At 36.6% G+C, this 22,626-nt stretch overlaps 1 protein-coding gene across 1 annotated transcript in view; it reads left to right on the forward strand.

Moving 5' to 3' along the window:
• The first annotated feature begins 7,797 nt into the window (after positions 1-7,797).
• The window catches only part of LOC148362361 (F-actin-monooxygenase mical2b-like), a 71,302-nt gene continuing 56,473 nt past the window's right edge, over positions 7,798-22,626 (forward strand). Inside the window, exon 1 of the mRNA XM_088340272.1 lies at positions 7,798-7,949. The gene's annotated coding sequence lies outside the window, so the exon portion shown is untranslated. The remainder of the gene's footprint in view (positions 7,950-22,626) is intronic.

The raw sequence follows: 22,626 nt of genomic DNA on the forward strand, positions 1-22,626 counted from the left end.
CAGCCGTTTTCTTAATGAATGAAAAACAATGCATCCCACTTGAGAAGACAGAGCTATGCCCTTGCACAATAGTATTGCTGTTAAAAGTGTCGATAAAAATTGTTCAAACCTCACATTGTTAGAATATGATGTAATGAAATTGTGAATGTATTTAATTGCTGTTAAGTGTCGGTAAAAACTCTTATTGTTGGGATGTGATATAATGAAATTGTGTGTTTAATTGCTGTTTAAAATGTCGGGGAAAATGGTGAAAACGTCATATTGTCAGATATAACGAAATTGTGAATATTCTTAATTGCTGTTAAAATTGTCGAGAAAAATTGTTCAAACCTCATACTGTTAGAATATGATATAATGAAATAGTGAATGTATCTAATTGCTGTTAAAAGTGTCGATAAAACTCATATTGTTGGGATATGATATAATGAAATGGTGTGTTTAATTGCTGTTTAAAATGTCGGGGAAAAAATGGTTAAAACGTCATATTGTCAGATATAACGAAATTTTGAATATGCTTAATTGCTGTTAAAATTGTTCAAACCTCACATTGTTTATTTGCTGTTAATAGTGTCAATAAAATTGTTCAAACAAAAAAAAAACCTTGTATTGTATGGCATTTTTAGTGATGGTGCGGCGAGTGAGGCTCTTGGTATGTTTTATGTAATTCCTACAACTTTCCACTTGGGGTCGGAAGAGAAACAAATATGTCGGGCACAGTTGGGCATTGAAATTCCGTTTTTTGTTTAATTTTTTTCCCCAAAATCCTTGCCTACACTGTTAAGATTGTCGAGAAGGGTTATTAAAACTTCACATTGTTTGTTTGCTGTTATTAGTGTCAATAAATTTGTTCAAACCACACTGATCAAAGCCGGTTTTATGCCGAGAATTGCATCCCTGCCGAGATTTGCATCCCCTAGCTACTATAACCACCTTTACCTCGTTTCAGCTCACTTTTTTTTTTATCACATTTCGGGAATGTAATGGCGAACATATAATCAAAACCACTTTGTCTTGCATTTGTTGGGAATGTAATACATGCGGACTGCACTATGTTTGTTCACTGCTCAAAACAGACACCGCACAAAAAAAACTGAAAACTCTTGCCAACACTACCTCATACGAATATAATGGTACTCATGTCAATGTTCTTGCACATGTCAACTGCACTATGTTTACTGCTCACCTTGCACAATGTCTGACCATTTCCTTTTTCTGCACTATGATGACTATGTTTGCACCAATGCATATGTTGACTATTTTTTTGCACTATGATGACTTTTGCACCAAATGCAATATTGCAAAACCCTTACGATACCAACGGTATCACGATAACAACTGTATGTAACATCCCACATGCCGACATTTCTTGTGTAAATATTGTGTAAATTATAACTATAGCCTTATCCCCCTTGTTTTATAACCTTATCTTCTCTGTTCCTTTATCTTCTGGCTCATACCTCACTGTGAATGTGTAAAACTGAAGTGCCATGCCCAATTTCGTTGTCACAATATGTTAACCCATTTTGTAACAATGACAATAAAAGTATATTCTATTCTATTCTATTTGTTGTGAACAGGGTTGGGTAGGGTTGCTTTAACTGGATTACTTTCAATTACTTTTGGATTTCTCCAATACCAAATATGCTAATTAAAGACAAAAGAAACTAAATATGAATACAATTGTGACTCACAACACGTGGTAAGCTTTCTCTCCTGGCTTTGATCTCTTTGATCTCCGGCAAAAGTAACATAAAATGCGACAGAAACAAAATGAAAATAAATCCACACAGCTTGCCAACATCATTTTTGCCATTCCATGTATTCCGTTACTCCCCAAGCCTGCACAAAATTTAGTAATTTTATTCATTTTTAGTTTATTTTGTCTTTTATTAGCATATTTGGTATTGGAGTAATGCGAAAGTAATTGAAAGTAATCCAGTTAAAGTAACCCTACCCAACCCTGGTTGTGAATGTAATCGAACGGTAATGCACACCGTATATAAATCACTTTAGAGCAGGTAACGGGTTTATTTTGCCTTTTTCTACTCAAATCGCTCGTATTAAAACTGTTATGCACTCTACCATAAAGCTTATTTCAGCATAATAAGCTTTATGGTAGAGTGCATAACAGTTCTCAAAAGTGATTTATATACGGTGTGCATTACCGTTCGATTACATTCACAACAAATACAAAGACGGAATGGTTTAAGTTGTATTACATTCCCAACAAATGCAAGACGAAATGGTTTTGGTTATATGTTCGCCATTGATTTCCTGAAAAGTGATATAAAAGTGAGAAAAAACGAGGTAAAAGTGCTTATAGTAGCTAGGGGATGCAAATCTCGGCAGGGATGCATTTCTCAGCATAATCCCGGCCCAAGGCATAAATAAGCGAGCTAAGCGGCTGCTTAGGGCCCCGAAACCACCAGGCCCCCCCCCAATAGTCATTAACTCTTTGGTGCCTTTTTTGGTTGCCTAATAGTTGTCAGCAGATACAGCTAGAGTGGGTGCTTGGCGAGTGGGGTCGGGCTTTGGCAACATCCATTGGACATATTTAAAACTACAAGTCATTCACTAATTTTTCTCTTTTGCTTCTCTCAACGTTATCTCGTAGGCCACATAAATGAGGTGGCGGGCCACATTTGGCATGGGAATAAATGAAATTAAAGAATGAAAATGTATTTTGGACATGATAAAAACCAAGACCGAACAAGCTTAAAAATGTTTTACATATGTTCATATATATGTATATAGGATAAGGACTTTATACGATTGAATATAAATTACATTTAATGCAAAAGATATTCACTGACTGGGCTGTGGTGCGTGGTCAGGGCACCCTGGTGGAAAATGTTGTTTACAGGAACGGCGGGAACGGGACGTACAGCTGGTAAGATAATCAGCACATCCAGACGCTGTTGACGCAGAATGGCCCTGATGACGTAGAAATGCTCGGTGTTGTTTTGAGTACCCCAGACATCGGGACGCTCTTCTACGAGATGGTGAAGCCCAGGGGGGTTCCTTGGCTCCATGGGAGGAGTCGGCAAGGCAATTGCGCGGGGAGAAGATGGCCAATAGGAAAAAGCTAAAGGACTTGAGAAAAAGGCTTCCCTGAGACTCCAACGTCACTAATTTGGCCATTTTTGATGGAGTACACTTAGTTACATTTTTAGGGAAAATAAATCTGCCCCCGTGTGGAAATGTCGGCTTCCTGTTCCTCTTTTCCCTCAAGAAACGAGCGAGCATACATTTTTGGGTGAATGTAGGTTGTGTTTGGTTAATGGAGTCAGATAACTAATTCGAACAATTTGGTAAACGGTACATTTTGATATTTAATTCCAACAATATATATATATATATATATATATATATATATATATATATATATATATATATATATATATATATATATATATATATATATATATATATATATATATATATATATATATATATGCATTTATTTTTATAGATGAGTTCCACAAGTTACAAGATACCACTATGCAATTTGACTTATGTGTGCAGTATGTGTGTCTGTCATACTGTCTACATGTCTGTCTTAGTGTAGTATGTCCTAGCATTGGGTTTTTGTGTTTGTTTTTATTTTCTAGACAACAAGGGCTGAGAGAAACACAATTTCTAGTCTCTGTTTTTGCTGCAGAATTGACAATAAAACTGACCTTGACTTTGACAAAGTACATTGGATTCAAAATGGTGTCCCCCTATGTTTGCTTAGCTTTCTACAGAATACCTGTCCTGTTTCCTGGACCCTACGTTGGATATTTTGTACAAAGTCAAGTCAAGTTATGTTTATTTGTATAGCCCTTAATCACAAGAAGTCTCAAAGAGCTGCACAGACCACAGATTATTACAGACTACAGACTATGATTACATCATCCCCTGATCTAAAACGTACATGAAGGCAAGGAAAAACTCAAAACCTCAGCATGAAGGAAATAAAGAAACCTTGAAAAGGGACTGTCCTTGAGGTAATCCCCCTTCCAGGATGACCAGGCTGCAACGGATGTTGCAATGTAACAAACAATAAAACAATACACATACAGTTTACAGATCAAATCTCAGAGAGGAGAATGTTCCTTAGCACCGGGGCCTGAATGGAAATTGCTCTTGAATCTACAGATCTCTTCTTGGTTCTTTGGATCATGAGCAGACCAGCAATTTCAGAGCAAAGGCCCGGGGCAGGAACATAAGGGGAAATTAAAACTGAAAGATTTGAGGGGGCAAGTCAATGCATAATTTTGTATCCTACCAACAGAACCTTAGAATCACATCTTAAACTGACAGGAAGCCAATGCAGGTTAGCTAAAATTGGGGTAATGAGATCAAACTTGTCTTAGTTAAAAGCCTCGTTGCAGCATTTTGCACCAGCTTCAGGCCCTTGATGCTAGACTTGGGAGACCAGAGAGTTGTACATTGCAGTAATCAAGACAGGAGGGAACAAACACATGAGTTATGATCTCAGTATCAGACTGGGACAGTTTAGGGCAAATTTTAGCATTGTTGCGAAGATGGAAAAAAGCTGTCTTTGTAGTTTTCTTAACGTAAAACCTGAGGGACGGATTAGGGTCAGAGTTTTGACTGAGTCACTCTGGGTGGTAATACATTTGTCTATGTTCAGAACTGTGTTTGAGACCAAGTCATGGCATTTAGCTGGACCAGGAATGTTGGCTTTTTTCAATCATCTATACATCAGCTGGGATTGGGTAAACTTGCCATTGAGCCAAATGAGCGCAAGTTATACAGCAAATGGTAGCATTGGCTCCAAGTATCTGGTGGCTCCCATGGCAACCCTACCTTTCAGCTGCCTGCAAAGTGGCAGCTTTAAGCATTGAAGGTCAAAGACCCAGTAATCACATTTTAAAGTAATTTAAAGTTTGTGTAAATGGTCAAATGCAATTCCAAAGTACCATTGGTTGCACAGCTGAGCTGTAGACTTTCACAGTTGTTACAACCTATTCGCCCCGCTCCATTATACTGACAGTTTTCATCACTGGGTGTTTTTTACTGGTCTGAGGCCATTTAAAATGTTACAAATGGGAATCAGCATGTACACACAAAGGAAATTCCTTTTTTTTTTGCTAATAGAGAAAAGGCCAATGCCACTGTGGCAACACTATAAATTTACAAAAAACACAAAAGAAAAAACTCACCCTGCAGTGAGCAATGAGCTGCAACCAAAACAAACACGTTGCTGTTCCTGAACAAAAACCTGTAAATTCGTTGCAACTATGGCAACAGAGCCAATGAGAGTCAATTGACACTTTTTCTAATGACAAAGTTATAAAGTATTTGTTTTTTAGTTACATTGCTGCTTTTTTGTTTGACTATCTTAGCTTTTGTTCTGAAACAGTTGTAATGGTAAAAGATAAATAGTGTGCATTTGTATAGTGCTTTTGAATTCACTGGAGATTTCCCAAAGCGCTTTACAATGTATTTCACGCTTTACCCATTCACACACACACACACTCACACACCGATAGCAGAATCATGCTAGGCCCCTACCTGCTTGTAATAAAAGTATTTATATGTTTCTTATACTGTTAAAGTGAAACATTTTTCGTCCTTAAAATATTTGTGCTGTGTTTATCATAATTACAAACTAATTCGCAGTGGAGGGTTCAATTATTTAATGATCATGAAACATCCAAGCTAAAAGTAGCCAGGGTTGGGTAGGGTTACTTTAACTGGATTACTTTCAATTACTTTTGGATTACTCCAAAACCAAATATGCTAATGAAAAACAAAATAAACTAAATATGAATAAAATTATGACTCACAACACGTGGTAAGCATTCTCTCCTGGCTTTGATCTCTTTGATCTCCGGCAAAAGTAACATAAAATGCGACAGAAACAAAATGAAAATCAAGTCAAGTCAAGTCAAGTCAAGTCATTTTTATTTGTATAGCCCTTAATAAATCCAAACATCATTTTTGTTGTTCCATGTATTCAGTTACTCCCCAAGCCTGCACAAAATTTAGTCATTTTATTCATATTTAGTTTCTTTTGTCTTTTATTAGCATATTTGGTATTGGAGTAATCCGAAAGTAATTGAAAGTAGTCCAGTTAAAGTAACCCTACCCAACCCTGAAAGTAACGGTATCTGGTTGGTATTGATCGATACTAACCAGTTTCGACTTGATCTGATCAGTAGCAAAACTTCCAGCATTGCCCATCCCCTTTGATGAAAAGTGTTTCTTAAAGGGTCAGTGTGTAACATTGAGTGCCTCCCAGTGGTACAAAATCCCCATGTTCAGTAAAAAAACAGTGATTTGAATAATATGCAAAAATACATGAAATATCATACCAATGTTGATTCTAATAAATAATCATAGGTCAAGAAATTAGCATCTCGCTGCTATGCTGTGCTCATTTGGAACTGGTTTTTGTTCGTATTAAACAAAACAGTGCCATCTAATGGTCAAATATTACACAATGTACCTTTAAGGAGGCGAATCTATTTTCTTTTGCACTGAATGGGCAGCACGTCGGCGCAGTGGTTAGCGCGTGTGCGGCACAGTTCTAAGGTCTCGGGAACCTCCTGTGTGGGTTCAAATCCAGCTACCGGACTTCCTGTGTGGAGTTTGTATGTTCTCCCCATGCTTGCGTGGGTTTCCTCCGGGCTCTCCGGTTTCCTCCCACATTCCAAAGACATGCATTTCAGGTGGATTGGCCGGTCCAAATTGTCCCTAGGTGTGAATGAGCGAGCGAGTTGTCTGTCCCTGTGTGCCCTGCGATTGGCTGGCAACCAGTTCAGGGTGTCCCCTGCCCGCTGCCCGATGATTGCTGGGATGGGCTCCAGCACCCCCGCGACCCTACTGAGGATAAGCGGTGCAGCTAATGAGATGAGATGCAGAGTTGGGTAGGGTTACTTTAACTGGATTACTTTCAATTACTTTTTGATTACTCCAATACCAAATATGCCAATAAAAGACAAAAGAAACTAAATATGAATAAAATGATGACTCACAACACTTGGTAGGCTTTCTCTCCTGGCATTGATCTCTTCGATCTCCGGCAAAAGTAACATAAAATGCGACAGAAGCAAAATGAAAATAAATCCAAACAGCTTGCCAACATCATTTTCTCCGTTCCATGTATTCCTTTAATAATAATAATAATTTCCTTGTATTGTCATTCTGTGTAACAATGTACACAGAACGAAATGTCGATTGCATCTGACCCGATGCAGCCGCAGCCAAGAGAGGGCGCCGCCGACCACTTTTTAAGTCTTAGGAATGACTCGGCCGGGGCGCGAACCCGAACCTCCCAGTCTCAAAGCGGGCGCCTTACCATCTAGGCTACTGAGCTGGTACTCCCCAAGCCTGCACAAAATTTAGTCATTTTATTCATATTTAGTTTCTTTTGTCTTTTATTAGCATATTTGGTATTGGAGTAATCCAAAAGTAATTGAAAGTAATCAAGTTAAAGTAACCCTACCCAACCCTGATGAGATGAGACGATATTTAGTTAACCACTATGATAGAAAACTGTGTCAATCTACCCGGAAACGATATAGTATGACGTCAAAACCACATTTACTGTAAATATTTTTCCCACAGTCAAACAAACCCTTGTGTGTGGTATTACACAAATATCCTCTTCAATTATAATGATAAAAAAGGACCGTCATTTACAAATTTGAAAGATAGTTCATTCAAAAGTTTAGTTACAAATTGATATTTTATACTGAAAGGCAAGACGGAAGCGTCTTGTTACTGTTAAATAACTTTATGCAGTTCTTAAGTAGTGCTCTCAAGTGAAGTCCAAGGCAATAAGCTGTTATGTGAGGAGCGAGCAGGTCATCTGAAATACATGCACGTACGTCTTGACTTTCAAGCCAATTTTGTCAATACTTGGGGAAAACAACGTGGAATAAACACAAAAGACTGCGGAGAATTCAAAATTTCTTTCTGAGATGAGCTTCGCGGTAAGTAGCTGACACAGCCGTTACGCGAGTAAGAACATTAAGTGCATTAAGAGTGTTACTTTAGAATGTCGCACCTGACCGCAAATTACCCGTTTAATTATTATCTAAGCTTGCCAACACAATCGATAAAACTATCAAATATTTATGAACTTACTAAAGGTTTATTTACTCAATTTCACGCTTAAAGAAGCACAGCAGGTGAATTTAAGCAGGTCACGAGCTAAAGGTGTAATGTTGACGGACTAAGAGCTCAAAAACTGTCGACAACAAATGAACGATTTTATTTGTAATTACATTTGCTTCTGAAAATGTATCCAGGAAGCCAAATGAAAGTGAAAAGGGGACTATTCTCAATGAAATTGTCATTAGGTCAGGGGTCCGGAACCCTTTTGACCCAAAGAACCATAAAAGCCAAAAATGTTCTAAAAAGAAATTGAGATCGCCACATCATATATTTTCAGACAAAATAAAAAAAAATGCCTAACATGATCTCTAGACAAAAGCTTATTGTTCAGCTCATCTTATTTCACTGTGTGTCATTTGATTATTTAATCAAATTAATGGAATGATAACGATGCCAAATCTCATCTCATCTCATTAGCTGCACCGCTTATCCTCAGTAGGGTCGCGGGGTGCTGGAGCCCATCCCAGCAATCATCGGGCAGTGGGCAGGGGACACCCTGAACTGGTTGCCAGCCAATCGCAGGGCACACAGGGACAGACAACTCGCTCAATCATTCACACCTAGGGACAATTTGGACCGGCCAATCCACCTGAAATGCATGTCTTTGGAATGTGGGAGGAAACCGGAGTGCCCGGAGGAAACCCACGCAAGCACGGGGAGAACATACAAACTCCGCACAGTAAGTCCGGTAGCTGAATTTGAACCCAACCAGGAGGTTCCAAAGACCTTAGAACTGTGCCGCACACGCACTAACCAGTGTGCCGCCGTGCTGCCCTAATGCCAAATCCTGTGTCCCGAATCAACTTAAATGTGCCATTTAAAATTTGTCTTCCATCTTGAGTTAAGAGTGTTGAGGCTAATTTTTTGCCATTAAATTTGTCCTTAATAACGGTTTCAAAACAATGTGCATGCAAAGTTTGTTTGTAAAAATGTCACAAATTACTGCAAACGATAAGCATATCGTCATTGTGTGTGTGTGTGTGTGTGTGTGTGTGTGTGTGTGTGTGTGTGTGTGTGTGTGTGTGTGTGTGTGTGTGTGTGTGAGGTGCCTTGCGCTGTGTGCAAGGATCCGCTCACCCAATCAAAGTCGTTTGCCAGCGTTTTTATTTATCAGTTTAAATGGTTTCTTATCAAACTTCTGCATTAAGTCGCTTCGGCTTTATATGGACCAAAATCGGGATGAAATCACATGACTTTGAAACGCCACAGAGAGATGTGCAATAGTTACATTTTATTTCAGAGCCATATGTACTCATGAAAAGAGCCATAAATGGCTCCTGGGCCATAGGTTCCCTAACCCAGCATTAGGTGTTTGTAACGGTGCTTGGAATCCTCGAAAGTGCTTGAATTTCAAGTATTAAAAAATGCTTGAGTTTCAGGTGAAGCGCTTGTAAATGCTTGAAATTGTCGCCATGTTTATCAACAGGTCTGCTTAAAAATGCTGCCGACACTGCTTTCTTGTGGCTTTGTTTCACCATATTACATTTTTCTTCCCTTGTGAATAACTGCAGATGGCATTCATTTGAACGGCATTGTTCTATGAGGCGTCATCGCTATCTACAGGTAGCGCCCAAGAGGAGAGGTGCATGCAACACCTTAACAAGGACTTAGGAAATGTGTGTTACTTAGGGCTGCAACAACAAATCGAATAAATCGATTAGTAAAGGCGTTGCCTCATCGATTAATCTGAGCCACTAAGCATGTTCCACTGCAAATAAGTGCATTACATTACAACAAAGTTGGCATGAAACAGTCAAACACGACAAAGTAAAACAATCGATCAGAAAGTGCTGCAGAAATACAGAAAAAAAGAATATCGAAATAGATGAATAAAATATATTAAGTAAAATGAAAAATAACAATGATGACATGTTTATCTAAACACAAGGGGAAAATTATTAAGCATATTACATAGAAATTGCATGTTGGGAATGTTAATCATATTCAAAGAGTTAACCCCCAAAAAACAAAATTCGTGAACAACAGTTTTATAAGTGGTTTTACATTTTTCATAATTTTTTGGCGAATATAAATTTTGCTACACATACAAATTTAATTTATTGCACTTTTTTCTTTTGTGAGATAAGTCTAAATGTAATCTGATCTTTGGATAAGGTAGTCTGAAAAAAGTATCGTTCGTACACATTAGCGAGTGTATAGAATACATTTGTATGTATTTATTTTTTTAGGCTATTTGTGAAACATTTTATATTATAGTGCTGTATTTTCCGCACTATAGGGCGCACCGGGTTATAGGGTGCACCCCCAAAAAATAGTTTTTGGTCCTATATCTTCCATACATAAGGCGCACCGGATTATAAGGCGCTACAATGGGAACGTCGACAAAACAGTCAGATAGTAAAAAAAGACCCATCGCAGAAACATCGAGATCACTCTGAAACAAGATACTGGGAAAATATATAGCCGGAGTAGCTCACCAAAGTCGTTGCATTCAATAATAATGTGCAACCATGGTCCTCTTATATCCGTGAGTGTAGTAAATCCAGGAGAGTAAAATATTTACAAATACAGAATAGGAAAACATGTTTTCTCTATGCCGTAGACAACCAAACTTGCTATTCACATTCATCTTTTTCGGCCAATTGCAGGCTTTGTTTTGCCCCTTTAGCCTATGCGAGCCTGTAAATGATTAAAAAGGATGTTGTGTTCTGGACTATGTTTTCCATCTGTCCAAAACTTCGGACATTGTCACTTTTGACCTTTCAGATAAAAGTAAAGCACAGAATATGGCAAAACCAACTATATTTGGAATTTGCAGATTCACACAGATAAAAGTGGTATCACTGAGAAAAAACTGTAAAACCTTTGGTTGATATGACTATTTCACTACAGGACCACAATCTAAAATGATTTTTTTTTTCATCAGCTATCACCTTAGACAAAAACTTCTGAAGAGGGAACAGTCAATAAAAATTAAGCAGAGGTTTATTTGACCATTTTTAAAATCAAAATTGCTGGCAGAAGAAAGGCCCACACAGACTCGCACCAAAGATTAAAAAAAAGCATAACAAACTAATCAGGAGATGAGTTAATTTATCTTTTTTTATTTTTTATTTTTGTTTGGCTACGTACACGTGTATACAATGTGCGTGTGGATTGTTAAAGCAGACTGGCAGAATTTATGTCCCCTTAACCACAAAAAGATCATATAGATAGGAACGTTTCAAAATAGCTAAAAGTATGCGCTAGCAACAGGATAGCGGCTTTATTCTAGTCATCAAATTCAACCAAATAAAATATACTTTTCATCGGCGCTGGTTTTCTTCTTATGAAGGTACTGCAAAATTTGAAACACTGGCCTTGAAAGTACTTGATAAGTGCATGAATTTGTCCATCAAAAAGGTTTACGAACCCTGATAATACTTTCCATCGCACAATATTTTGAAAATGAAGTCATTCTACAAATAGTGTAAACAAAACAATGTAGTCAAGTCAGGTCATGTTTATTTTTATAGCCCCTAATCACAAGGAGTCTCAAAGGGCTGCACAGGCCAGTATAGAAATGAAAAACAGTTTTACAACAAAAGTCGAGAGTCAAACTATAAGAGCAGCAATGTAACAAAAATGCAAATACTGTATAACAATGTCAACAAGACAACTAACATACCACATTTTCCAGATTATAATGCGCACCCAAAAAAGCCTAATTTTGCCATAGATTCAATAGTATGCCTTATAATCCCGTTCGCCTTTTATAGAGCCAGAAATATGGTAAAGAAATTGTTCAATGTATAATTGCAATACATTTTTCTACATACGGTAACCGTTTATGAAATAATCAATTCATTTCAATTGGTAAACTCGATTTCCTAATTTTTATGTACTAGAAAATATGCTGTTTATCTTCTGTTTTAATCTTAAGAGGCTTATAGTTTGATACGCCTTTTATATGAAAGAAAAACTTTCAGAAGGGGTATTTTTGAAGGTGCGTCTTATAATCAGGTGTACTTTATAGCCTGGAAAATACGGTACTTTTCATTGCATAGTAGGTTGAGAATAAAATTAGTAGTGCAAATAGACTAACCGCAACTGAAACAAATTTAAAAGTTATAATGAAATGAAATGAAATGATTTGCATTTATATAGCGCTTTTCAAGTCAATGACTTCCCAAAGCGCTTTACAATGTGCTCCACATTTCCCAATAGCGGCCTTGCAGCCATGTAAGGCGCTAACCTGCTTATTGGGGGTATTAGGGGTTCAGTGTCTTACCCAAGGACACTTCGACTTGTAACACGGACGAGCCGGGATTCGAACTTGGATCCCTTGATCCCAAGACGAGCGCGCTACCTCCTGAGCTACTGCTGCCCCCTAAAATGTAGGTTTTATCTTATGACACACTAGTGATAGTTAAAAAAAGACTATTGTTCCGACCCAGGTAGCAGCTCAGTATCGATAATATCGATATTTGAATCGATCTCCCCACTTGTAAATTAAAGAGACACTTGTAAAATTTGACCACTATATGTTGTTGTATTGTGTAGTGCCAACTAAAAACAAGTGCTAACAAGCACAAAGAAAAGTACAAACTATGGAGACTCAATGACAAAGCTATATGATTTTTCTGCTCATTTCTTTGGCCAGCCTTTCACAAGATTTTTGGCTTTTGGTGGTGCACTTACCAAAAGACAGTGAACAATAATTTCAGCTACCTGAGCCTCATGTTTTGAATAATGAATACAAATCTCTTGACCTATGAGTCTTTAGAAATGCATGTTGAATGTATGGCAGTTCATGTGATTTTGCTTATGATTCAAATCATTATTTTATTATTATTATTATTATTAGTATTATATTTTACTCAATTAAGGTATTTTAACCACTAAGAGGCTCTAAATAAAACGCAATGTCACTCTGAAGAAATACAACTCCTGCTGATAACATGTAGTGCTTGTGCATATGTAAGATAACCGGGTAATTCAAACATAGCCCATTCTACATTGCTAGCATATTCATACAGAGTACTTGTTAAAGTACCGGGTGGGGGCTGCAACCCCAAATTCTTCAAGTATATACATTCTAATTTTGTCATACTATGAAATGGTATAATTTGGAAATAGTACAAAAAAAACGCAACAAAATTGTCATGGGATCAAAATTACACTGAATTGGACCAATTAGAAATGTATAAAAATATATTAATCGTGTTGTTTATGTACCGAAATAAAAAGTTGTGTCCGAAACGCTTGGCCGAAAGACTAAAACCAACCAAATTATCAAGAAAAAAAATATTTTAAATTAGTATTTTCCACTGATTTGCGTAACTTACATCCCATACAATGATAATTATATGATTGTCTACTTTAATCAAGTTCTCATAAAATAAAAAAAGGATTTAAGTGTTTAAAAATTCCTGTCCGACTAAAAGGTATTACAGATGAAGCAAATTCAGGGTTTGTGCTTTGAATCCATAAATTTAATGTAAATGTAATGATTCAAGGTTTGAAAAGTGTTTGAATTTAATGTGAAGTGCTTGTAAATGCTTGAAATTGTTGCCATGTTTACCAGCAGGCCGACTCAATAGACCACGCATTAAATGAAGACAAAACAAGTCTGTTTAAAAACAACGGCGACCCTGCTCTCTGGTGGCTTCACTTTGCAAATGCATATTTTCTTCTCTCGTGAATGACGGCAGCTGGCATTAGTAAGGACAAAAATAGTGGCTCAGATGATCTGTTTATATTTACAGTTGACTTAGTTCACACGTAGGTTAAACTTTGGAAGAAATTACTCCTTTGCTTGCACCTATCTTAAATTGTTTGTGTTGATGGGATCAATAATTAACGATATAATAATGTTTTATTTCTTCTTTTAATGGCACTGGAGAAATTGGAAAATTGGCTTTGAAAGTCATCAAAAGTGCTTGAAATTGGCCATAAAAAGGTGTACCTGCCCCGAAAACTGCAGAAAGACATAAAATGCAGATAACGCAGTTCATTCTGCTTTACTACTTTGAGTTAAGTGGCTGGTTATGATAAAAAATAAATGGCTAGTAGCTGCTGTACTGAACAGTGTAGCTCTTTCACCAGTGGATATACAGTGCACTTTATTTTTTATTTACAGGACAGTAAATAAGTGAAGAAACATGAGGAAATGAATATGACGTTCATGTTGTCGGTGCAGTTTAATATAATAAATTTGTCACGGTCGAATATTGGCCATAATAAAATAATAAATATAGTAAATTATCCTCATACAGCTAAGCGCCAGCCAATCTATTTCAGAGACTAAGGTGTTGAATGTCACTCTCAAAGTACGTGTTAAGCTATTAAAACTGCTAAACTGTGGATAGTGGGATCTATAGTGTTAGCAAGTAATAATTAGCCACAGTTCTACTAGCGGCTGATGAAAACACTGCTACTGCATATAAGTGCATAAAAGGAACCCTGTCGGACCAAAGTGATACAGGAAAAGTAAAATTGCTTAAAGATTTAAAATGCAAATAACAGAAGCGAGTTCCATTTACTTTTAGTACAGTAAAAATGAAAAATAAGTTATCACATCAACTCTACCCAAACAATCTCTCTCCTTTCAGTACATATTTTTGGGGCGTTTTAGCTTTTAATTGACAGGAGAGTAAATAGTGATAAGAAAACTTGGGTAGGAAACTGATGATTATGATGAGGATCGTGTGGTATTGAGCACAGTTTTTCTCAATTTACTTGGAAACTCGGATTTTCATGAAACTTAGCAATGTTCCAGTGTTATTTACTTAATGATAAAAGCTAGAAACACCTTTTTTCTGACAAAAGGGTTCAAGCTTTCTTTTGATATGCCCTATGCCTATATAGCTACAGAACTAAACCTTTTAAGTCAAGTCATGTTTATTTGTATAGCCCTTGATTCTCAAAGGCCTGCACAGATCAAATACTATTGCAAACTATTATTACAGACTATTATGACACATTCTATTTCTTCTATTTTATTATTTTATTTTCAACACAAGGATACTGCTGGAAGTGTGAATTTCCCTACAGGGATGAATAAAGTATCTATCTCTCTCTATATATCTCTCTATATCTCTGTCTCTCTGTATCGGTCTCTCTGTATCTGTCTCTCTATCTCTATCCCTTTATCTCTATCTATCTATCTATCTCTATCTCCTATCTCTATCTATCAGCTTATTGATGGCTTTTATAGGCTTTTGAAAATGAATCAATATGGCAAAAATAGGTTGGCCCCAGCTCTTGCATTTGAAATGACGGGCATTGATGAGTTAATGACGCAAACTTTTAAAAACAGCTTTACGATGTGTGCCAATTTTGCTATACTGCTACATGCTATACTATTGCCGTACGTGACGCACCTACTAATTTTCAATTTTGTACACGAAGAAGGGAGATGGGTCTGGTCGTAATAACTGGATATTGTGCTTGGAAGATTTTTTTTTTTCTCAAGTTCGTGTGTCCGTCCTCTCCCGCATTTTTGACAGCCATTGGACAGACTTTGGCTAATATACATGTTAACATTACGGAGCTAATTTACCACAGTCGAGCAGTTTTATTTTGTATACATATGTTTAGTGTATGACTTTCAGTCTGTTCATCCCCGAAGTCGATAAGCTGGCGCTAAGCTGCGTGCACTGAGATGTTAGACACTGTTATTATTATTATTAATATTATTATTTTACTTTGGCCAATATTGCATTAGACTGAGCTGACTTTAATACCATCATAATCAGTTTCTGCCTCCAGTTTTCTTGTCACTTTTTACTCTCATATCCAATTAAAGCTAGAAATACTACAAAACTATGTACTTATAAAATGGAAAGTGAAACTGTTTAGTGCATCAGTTCCAAGCTTTTTATTTAAATCAAAACAAATCACTGCTCAAGTAGAATGAACTTGCTTGTCTTTTCTTGCATATTAGATCTGTCAGTAGTTTCACCACATCTGTTTCACTTTTTGTCAGGTGGGATTTTTTTTTTGTTTAATGACAATAAAAGAAATACTAGCAGAAAAACAAAAATATGCAGACAATGCAATACCGGACAGTTATTTATTATTTTATAATGGGTGTTTTATATGAAATCAGTGAAAAATAATTGTTTATAAATTAAATAGCTAGACTTGGAACTATTCCCCGGCCGAGTCATTCCTAAGACTTAAAAAGTGGTCGGCGGCGCCCTCTGTTGGCTGCGGCTGCATCGGCTCGCTACAACGGGTCAGGTGCAATCGACATTTCGTTCTGTGTACATTGTTACACAGAATGACATATTTCAAATGAAATCAATACTTAAAGTATGAGAATTTTTCAAACCGTACCGATTACTTCTGCAAGACGTACATTTCACAAACGGAATAAAATGGAATATCAGTCCATATTTATAATTTGGTTTAATAATTTGTATATAGATATTTGATGTTTATCTTATTTGCAGCATTTGTATAAATGAGTTTGTTACACGAGACCCCTCGATTATTGCAATGGTTATGTTCAAAGAGAACCCGTAATTAGGCAAAATTAGTGAAACATAAACCTTTTTTTACAATTATTTACAATTATTATTATTAAACATTGAAATCAAAGAACAGCGCTGCATCTAACGACTAATTTCATAATCGATGACTTAGGTCGATTATTCTTTTGATTAATTGATGAAACAGATTTCTCAAAGACATTTTTAATCTCCTCTTTATTCAAATATTGAAGTTTTGGAATAATCGAAAAATAGTGTACAAAACATCAGGATATCTTGTTATATGAAACAATAAAACAATACAAGTGGTTGTCAATTAACTTTATTTACAAAAATACATAGAAAGTATGCTATATTCCTGCAAATATGTTAGATACTCTTCCTACCCCCTTATCCCGTATCTACTGTATTTAGCTGTTGGAGCCCTACACAGAACAGGACCAAGCATTTATTTGAAGGTGGGGTGAGTCGTTTGAGAATTCCTTAAAAGTTTGAAAGTACAATATATTCTCTATTAAGTTGGTGTTGAATGCCCAGCTGAGTTCAAAGAGCCTTGATATTTTTTCCCACCATGCCTATTTGCGTTTATCTTACTTTTAGCACTCATTAGGAAGCAGGTGGGGGTTCAATGGGGGAGAGTCATTTCATGCTCATCCTCCCAGGTTTTTGTAAACATAGCTTAAAAATGGTAAAAGAAAAGGTCTCCCGCACCACTAGGCTCACTAACAGTTTCATCCACCAGCCAGTGACATGACTGAACTCTCTCCACACCCGGAAAGAAGAAATGAACGCTCAATGGCTGCATATCAACTTGCACACTCCTGCTTATTTTTTACCTTTTACATTTTTACCTTTATTCTTAATTATTATTACTACTACTGCTGCTGCTGCTTGGAACATTTTACTGAATGTCGTGTCTAAATGTCAGTTACATTACTTCAGTATTAGCCGATGGGTCACTCGCCCTTTTATTATCATCTTAGGTTAGGACTGTTCTGTGCAACTGGTATTTATTTATAGTTGTCAATGTCTGGACATGGGAGAGTTGGTAACAGAATTTCAGTTTCTTGTATGTCAAGTCCATTTGAGGAAATTGACAATAACTTTGACTCTGTTTCAAATACAATCCAGTCTTTTTTCAAGCTGAGAGCTACTTTTTGTTACTAATTCGTGCAACGGTGACCTGGTTTTATATGCATTTCTAAAATACATCTTATCATTGTATTACTATTTTGTTGCTAAGATATTATCAGGTTAATTGTTGGAAGTCAGGTTAAATAGACTTGGCCAACCATCAAAAAAAGTAATTTTACCATAAAATTACACTTTACCCTGCACTAGTGACCCATTTTCAGAACTGCATTTATATAGCGCTTTTTAAGTCAACGAAGACCTCCCAAAGCGCTTTACCATGTGCTTCACACTTTCCTTTTTACACACACTAACTAACTGATAGCAGTGCCAGCCATGCAACTACCTGCTCATCGAGGTATTAGGGATTCAGTGTCTTGCCCAAGGACATATAACTCGGAGGAGCCGGGAAACGAACCCCCAACCTCTTGATCCCAACATTTACATTTACGTTCAACAGGTCCGCATACACCTCAGCTTTCTTTACAGGGCACCTGTGTGCCCGAGGGGCACCACGTTGGAGACCTCTAAAGTAGACCATGGGCCACATTCTGAAAAGATATTGACATCACTAGTGTACTCGCGTTGAAATTTACTGTCATGCTACAATTATGATAAGTGCAAGGTAGACTATAATACCATATTTCCTCTCAGTCATTTCTCATTTATCTTTCTGTCATTCAGTATATACAGCTACAAAAAAACAGGCCACTTTGGCACACGCCGTTAGTTCCTAGAATGAGTGGTTGGCTTATATGGGGTTGACTCTGCACGTATCAGCATTGGGGGCGAGACCAAGAGACAAAAATACACCAGGGAGTTAAGTGTTGTTGGCTGACAACATTGACTGCTGTCAGATGAGAAATGCCAAGTTGAGCTCCTGTGTGACAGATAATATTTTCTTCGGTTCAGTTCAGAACAAGCATTTTATTATTCAACAGTTGATACGTATGTCTGTGTTTAACGTGAAAATCATGATGGAGTTGCTAAGTACTAAAATCAAATAAAAGAAGGTATGCACGGAATTTAGCAGTTTTAATTCGTGAACAGGTATAAACTGTGTGAAATTCAATCCGTATGTCCCCAAATAGATTGTTTGGTGTTAAGCTACGTGCACGGAGGATTACATTTAATATATTGTTATTTAATTATAACATATCTATAAATTTGATGAATTATGCTCTGTCGAGCACTATACCATCAACATTGACGTCATTGGTTCCCTCCTGCCGTGATCTTGTCACTGTTTACTAGCTTTTGCAACAAAAGCTAAAATGCCCCAAACATTCCAACATACAGAGATAGACTGTTGAGTGCAACAGTTTTTTTTTTTCATCATAACCAAATGTAGCACCTATGCTGTTGTGCAGAGGTAAGAAAACCTGACTAGTTCTAGGTTTGATGAGTGGTAAAATTAATAGAGGAAACACCAGAGTTAAAATTAATTTGAACAAAAGGCAGGAATCCAATGAACAATGGACAAGACGATAGACATCTAACATCAATTATAGTAAAATAACACCCTTTTTTGGTTTAGGGTGTTAGATGAGAAAGCATACATTTGGTTGATCTTGGTTTACTAGACCAGTTTAATTTCTATTTCAGTTTAATGACTGGTCGTCCATTCTAATTTCGGCTGATAATTTTTTGTATCGGAATTCAAAGTCACACAATAATAAACTTAAAATTTAAATGAATGACAAGAAGGTTCATGAAATAGACAAGGAAAACACAATTTTGATGTTTTACAATTCAGAGAATCCCAAATTCATGAGTATCACTGGTTTCTCAAAGTTCAGCAGTCCATGGTCAAGGTCAAGGGAATAATCAAATTCCTACCGTGAACATAATGCGAAGCTCAATGATAAATCTGATCCTTGTTGGATTGTTGGTCTGGGCAGCTCGCCACTCGGGTCACCGAGATTTCTGATCCTCCAAGGAATCAAGGAATTTTTCTGGGAGGGGGGGAAAAAACCTGGCAGTTGAAAAACCAACAAAATAGATATATTGTTATCTTTTAAAGGGACAGTGCTTAATATTGAGTGCCTCTTAGTTGTACAAAAAAAACTTTGATTTTAATAATAGGGAAAAATACATGAACTATAATACCAATGTTTATTTATTTTTTATAAATATTCATCGGGTTTCTTTTATATAATGGAATCCATACGTAGTAGTCGCTACAATGTTTGTCTGGCATCTTGCCGGTACAATTTGCACATTTGGTCCTGGTTTTAGACAAGTGCCATCTAGTAGTCAAATATCACACAATATATACCTTTAAAGAATAAACTTTGACAACAGCAAGCTGTCTGCGGCTCTATGTCAAGGAACATGTAAGGTCAGCTACACGTAGCCTGATATAATAACAATAACTTGTAAGTTTACACAGAAATTAAGCAAGTCAAGTAACAATATAAAGTATAATAATCAGAGGAATCAAATTGGATTCAAATGCAATTTTATTTTCTTTGTGGATCAATACAACTTTATAAAACTACAAAATGAATGGAAACAAACTCACCAAAACTGGTCTGTTTTTTCGTCCTTTGTGAATCAAAACAAGGAAAAGGAGAGATTTGGTTTTCCAATTTCAAAATGTCTTTCTCACAATTGCTATTGATCATCTCGGGTCACTAGCGTGCGTGTTCTGCCCACAGCGAGCGATGACGAAAGACTATCGGTTCTTGCTATGAAGTCTATGATGTCTTATTTTCAGAACTTTATTGAAACAGTGAATAACATAATATTGTTGAGCTAATTAAACTATTTTATTTAAGAATTTACTTCTGATATAATATTTACTCCATTGTGTTTCCTGTCCAATTTTAACATTGTCATTAAAAGTTCATTATCCTTTATTTTATTTCCTTTTTAACAAGGGTTACACGACCACTTTACTCAAAGGAACTCGCTAGTGCATTTTATTTCTCCCCGCAGTTTTACTCCACCTGTTGCACTTAATTGTCTGACTGGACTTTTTATTTTTTTAAAGCACTAAATGCCACTGCCCGATGATTGCTGGGATGGGCTCCAGCACCCCCGCGACCCTACTGAGGATAAGCGGTGCAGCTAATGAGATGAGATGAGATTTAAAATCAGCAGTTATTATAATTTGCCAGTCAGTTGTTTTATTATTTCATATTATGCATTTAGTAATTCAGTGCAAAATCAATATTTTTCATTTGTCTGTTCTTTTTTCTTATATATTTTGGTGTTGCCATTCTGCCAAGAATGTCAATTTCTTCCTTTCGGGCCAAAATATTCATATAATCAACTACTTGTTTTTACACATAGCTGTGGTTCGCGCCCCGGCCGAGTCATTCCTAAGACTTAAAAAGTGGTCGGCGGCGCCCTCTGTTGGCTGCGGCTGCATCGGCTCGCTACAACGGGTCAGGTGCAATCGACATTTCGTTCTGTGTACATTGTTACACAGAATGACAATACAAGGAAATTATTATTATTATTATTATATTCATCAAGTCTGATTATAAAGTTTTTCAACTTTCAGGCTGAAATCAGTCGATCTGTTAACCGATTTACTGGTTTTCTTTAAACAAAATCATTGAACTATTTAAGTATTGAAAGGGTGAAAGATGAAGTAGAATAAAACACAAACGATTCAAAAACAAATTATTTTCAGGAGATGTACAATGTTTCTGTGCGCATTTCAATTTGCAATGTTGTATATTCTAATACAAGTGCTACACTAAAACATGCAGTCATTTATTTGAACAATGTTAAGCCCTGCTTTGATGGGTCACTCGCTCACTCCTACATTTTTCTTTCATCTTTTTTTAGAAAACATATTTATTCAGTCACCTCCTATTACTATTGAGCATCTGATCACAATAAGAATCGACAAAATTGCTCAGTCCTGGCTACGTATTTAAAAATTGTGATCAATTTGTCATGTACTATGAAAGTGTGAGATATTGTCGTAACAACCATTACAAACTAATGGGTTTAATCCGTCATCTACATTTTGGGGAGCTAATTCTCTGAGGATGAGGATTAGGAGTTTGATTTAAGGACTCTCATGCAACCGTCAAAGCTGCTTTTAGTAGCTGGTATTCAGAACACAATGTTTTCAATGAGGTTTACTTTTCATTTATCTGGATTTAATTTGTTGTTCGGAGATTAAAGTTTGATTTAGATTTTCCTTAAAGCGATGGTAAGGTTTTAATAAAAACATACTCCATCACACATGTTGGCGCCCACAATACAAGGTTACACACTTCTTGACAGTATTATGTAAATAAAATTCAGCCGATAACAAAAAAAGGAAAGCATCCTTGCCTTGAAATTTGACTACGCAACAAAATTCAAAACTCTCCCATTTTTGCCTGGGTTTACCCTGCCCTTAGCACTTTTTTTGTGATTTGTCTAAGCAACAAGTGGTACATTTCAGAGAATATAAGTAGGCTGAGTTTAAGATACATTCTGGGTATTTTGTTGAAGTCTCAAATTCTGTAAGAATTTAGCTAGCAGGCAAGTTTGAGCTTCGTATTGCAGTACGTAAGATGCATATCCTGTTTCTAAATGACAAGTTCATCAACTTGACATAAGCAGACAGTTTAAAGGACTAAACGATGAGATCTATTTTTGAGGTAATCGCTATTTACTAGAATGCTTAGCCCTAAAAAGAGCAATTAGGAGTTACATGTGTGATCTGTTTGATTTTTCGTCATCAAACCAAATTTTGTGATGTTTTTAATGAAGTCAGGTCATGTTTCTTGTAAACTTTGTTGACGTTCAAGTATGACTGAACAACAGTGATGAATTTTTTTGTACTAACATTTTTTTTTCCCTTCAGGACTCGCTTAAATTAAAGAATTTACATTTCAAGACAAGACAGATAAATAATTGCTATCACCTTAAAAATGAGATATTTACGGTGTGGATTTTCTGTTGTCTCTAGCAT

The sequence above is a fragment of the Urocampus carinirostris genome, chromosome 7 (genome assembly GCF_059441175.1).
Source record: "Urocampus carinirostris isolate Australia breed hairy pipefish chromosome 7, RoL_Ucar_1.0, whole genome shotgun sequence".
Lineage (NCBI taxonomy): Eukaryota > Metazoa > Chordata > Actinopteri > Syngnathiformes > Syngnathidae > Urocampus > Urocampus carinirostris.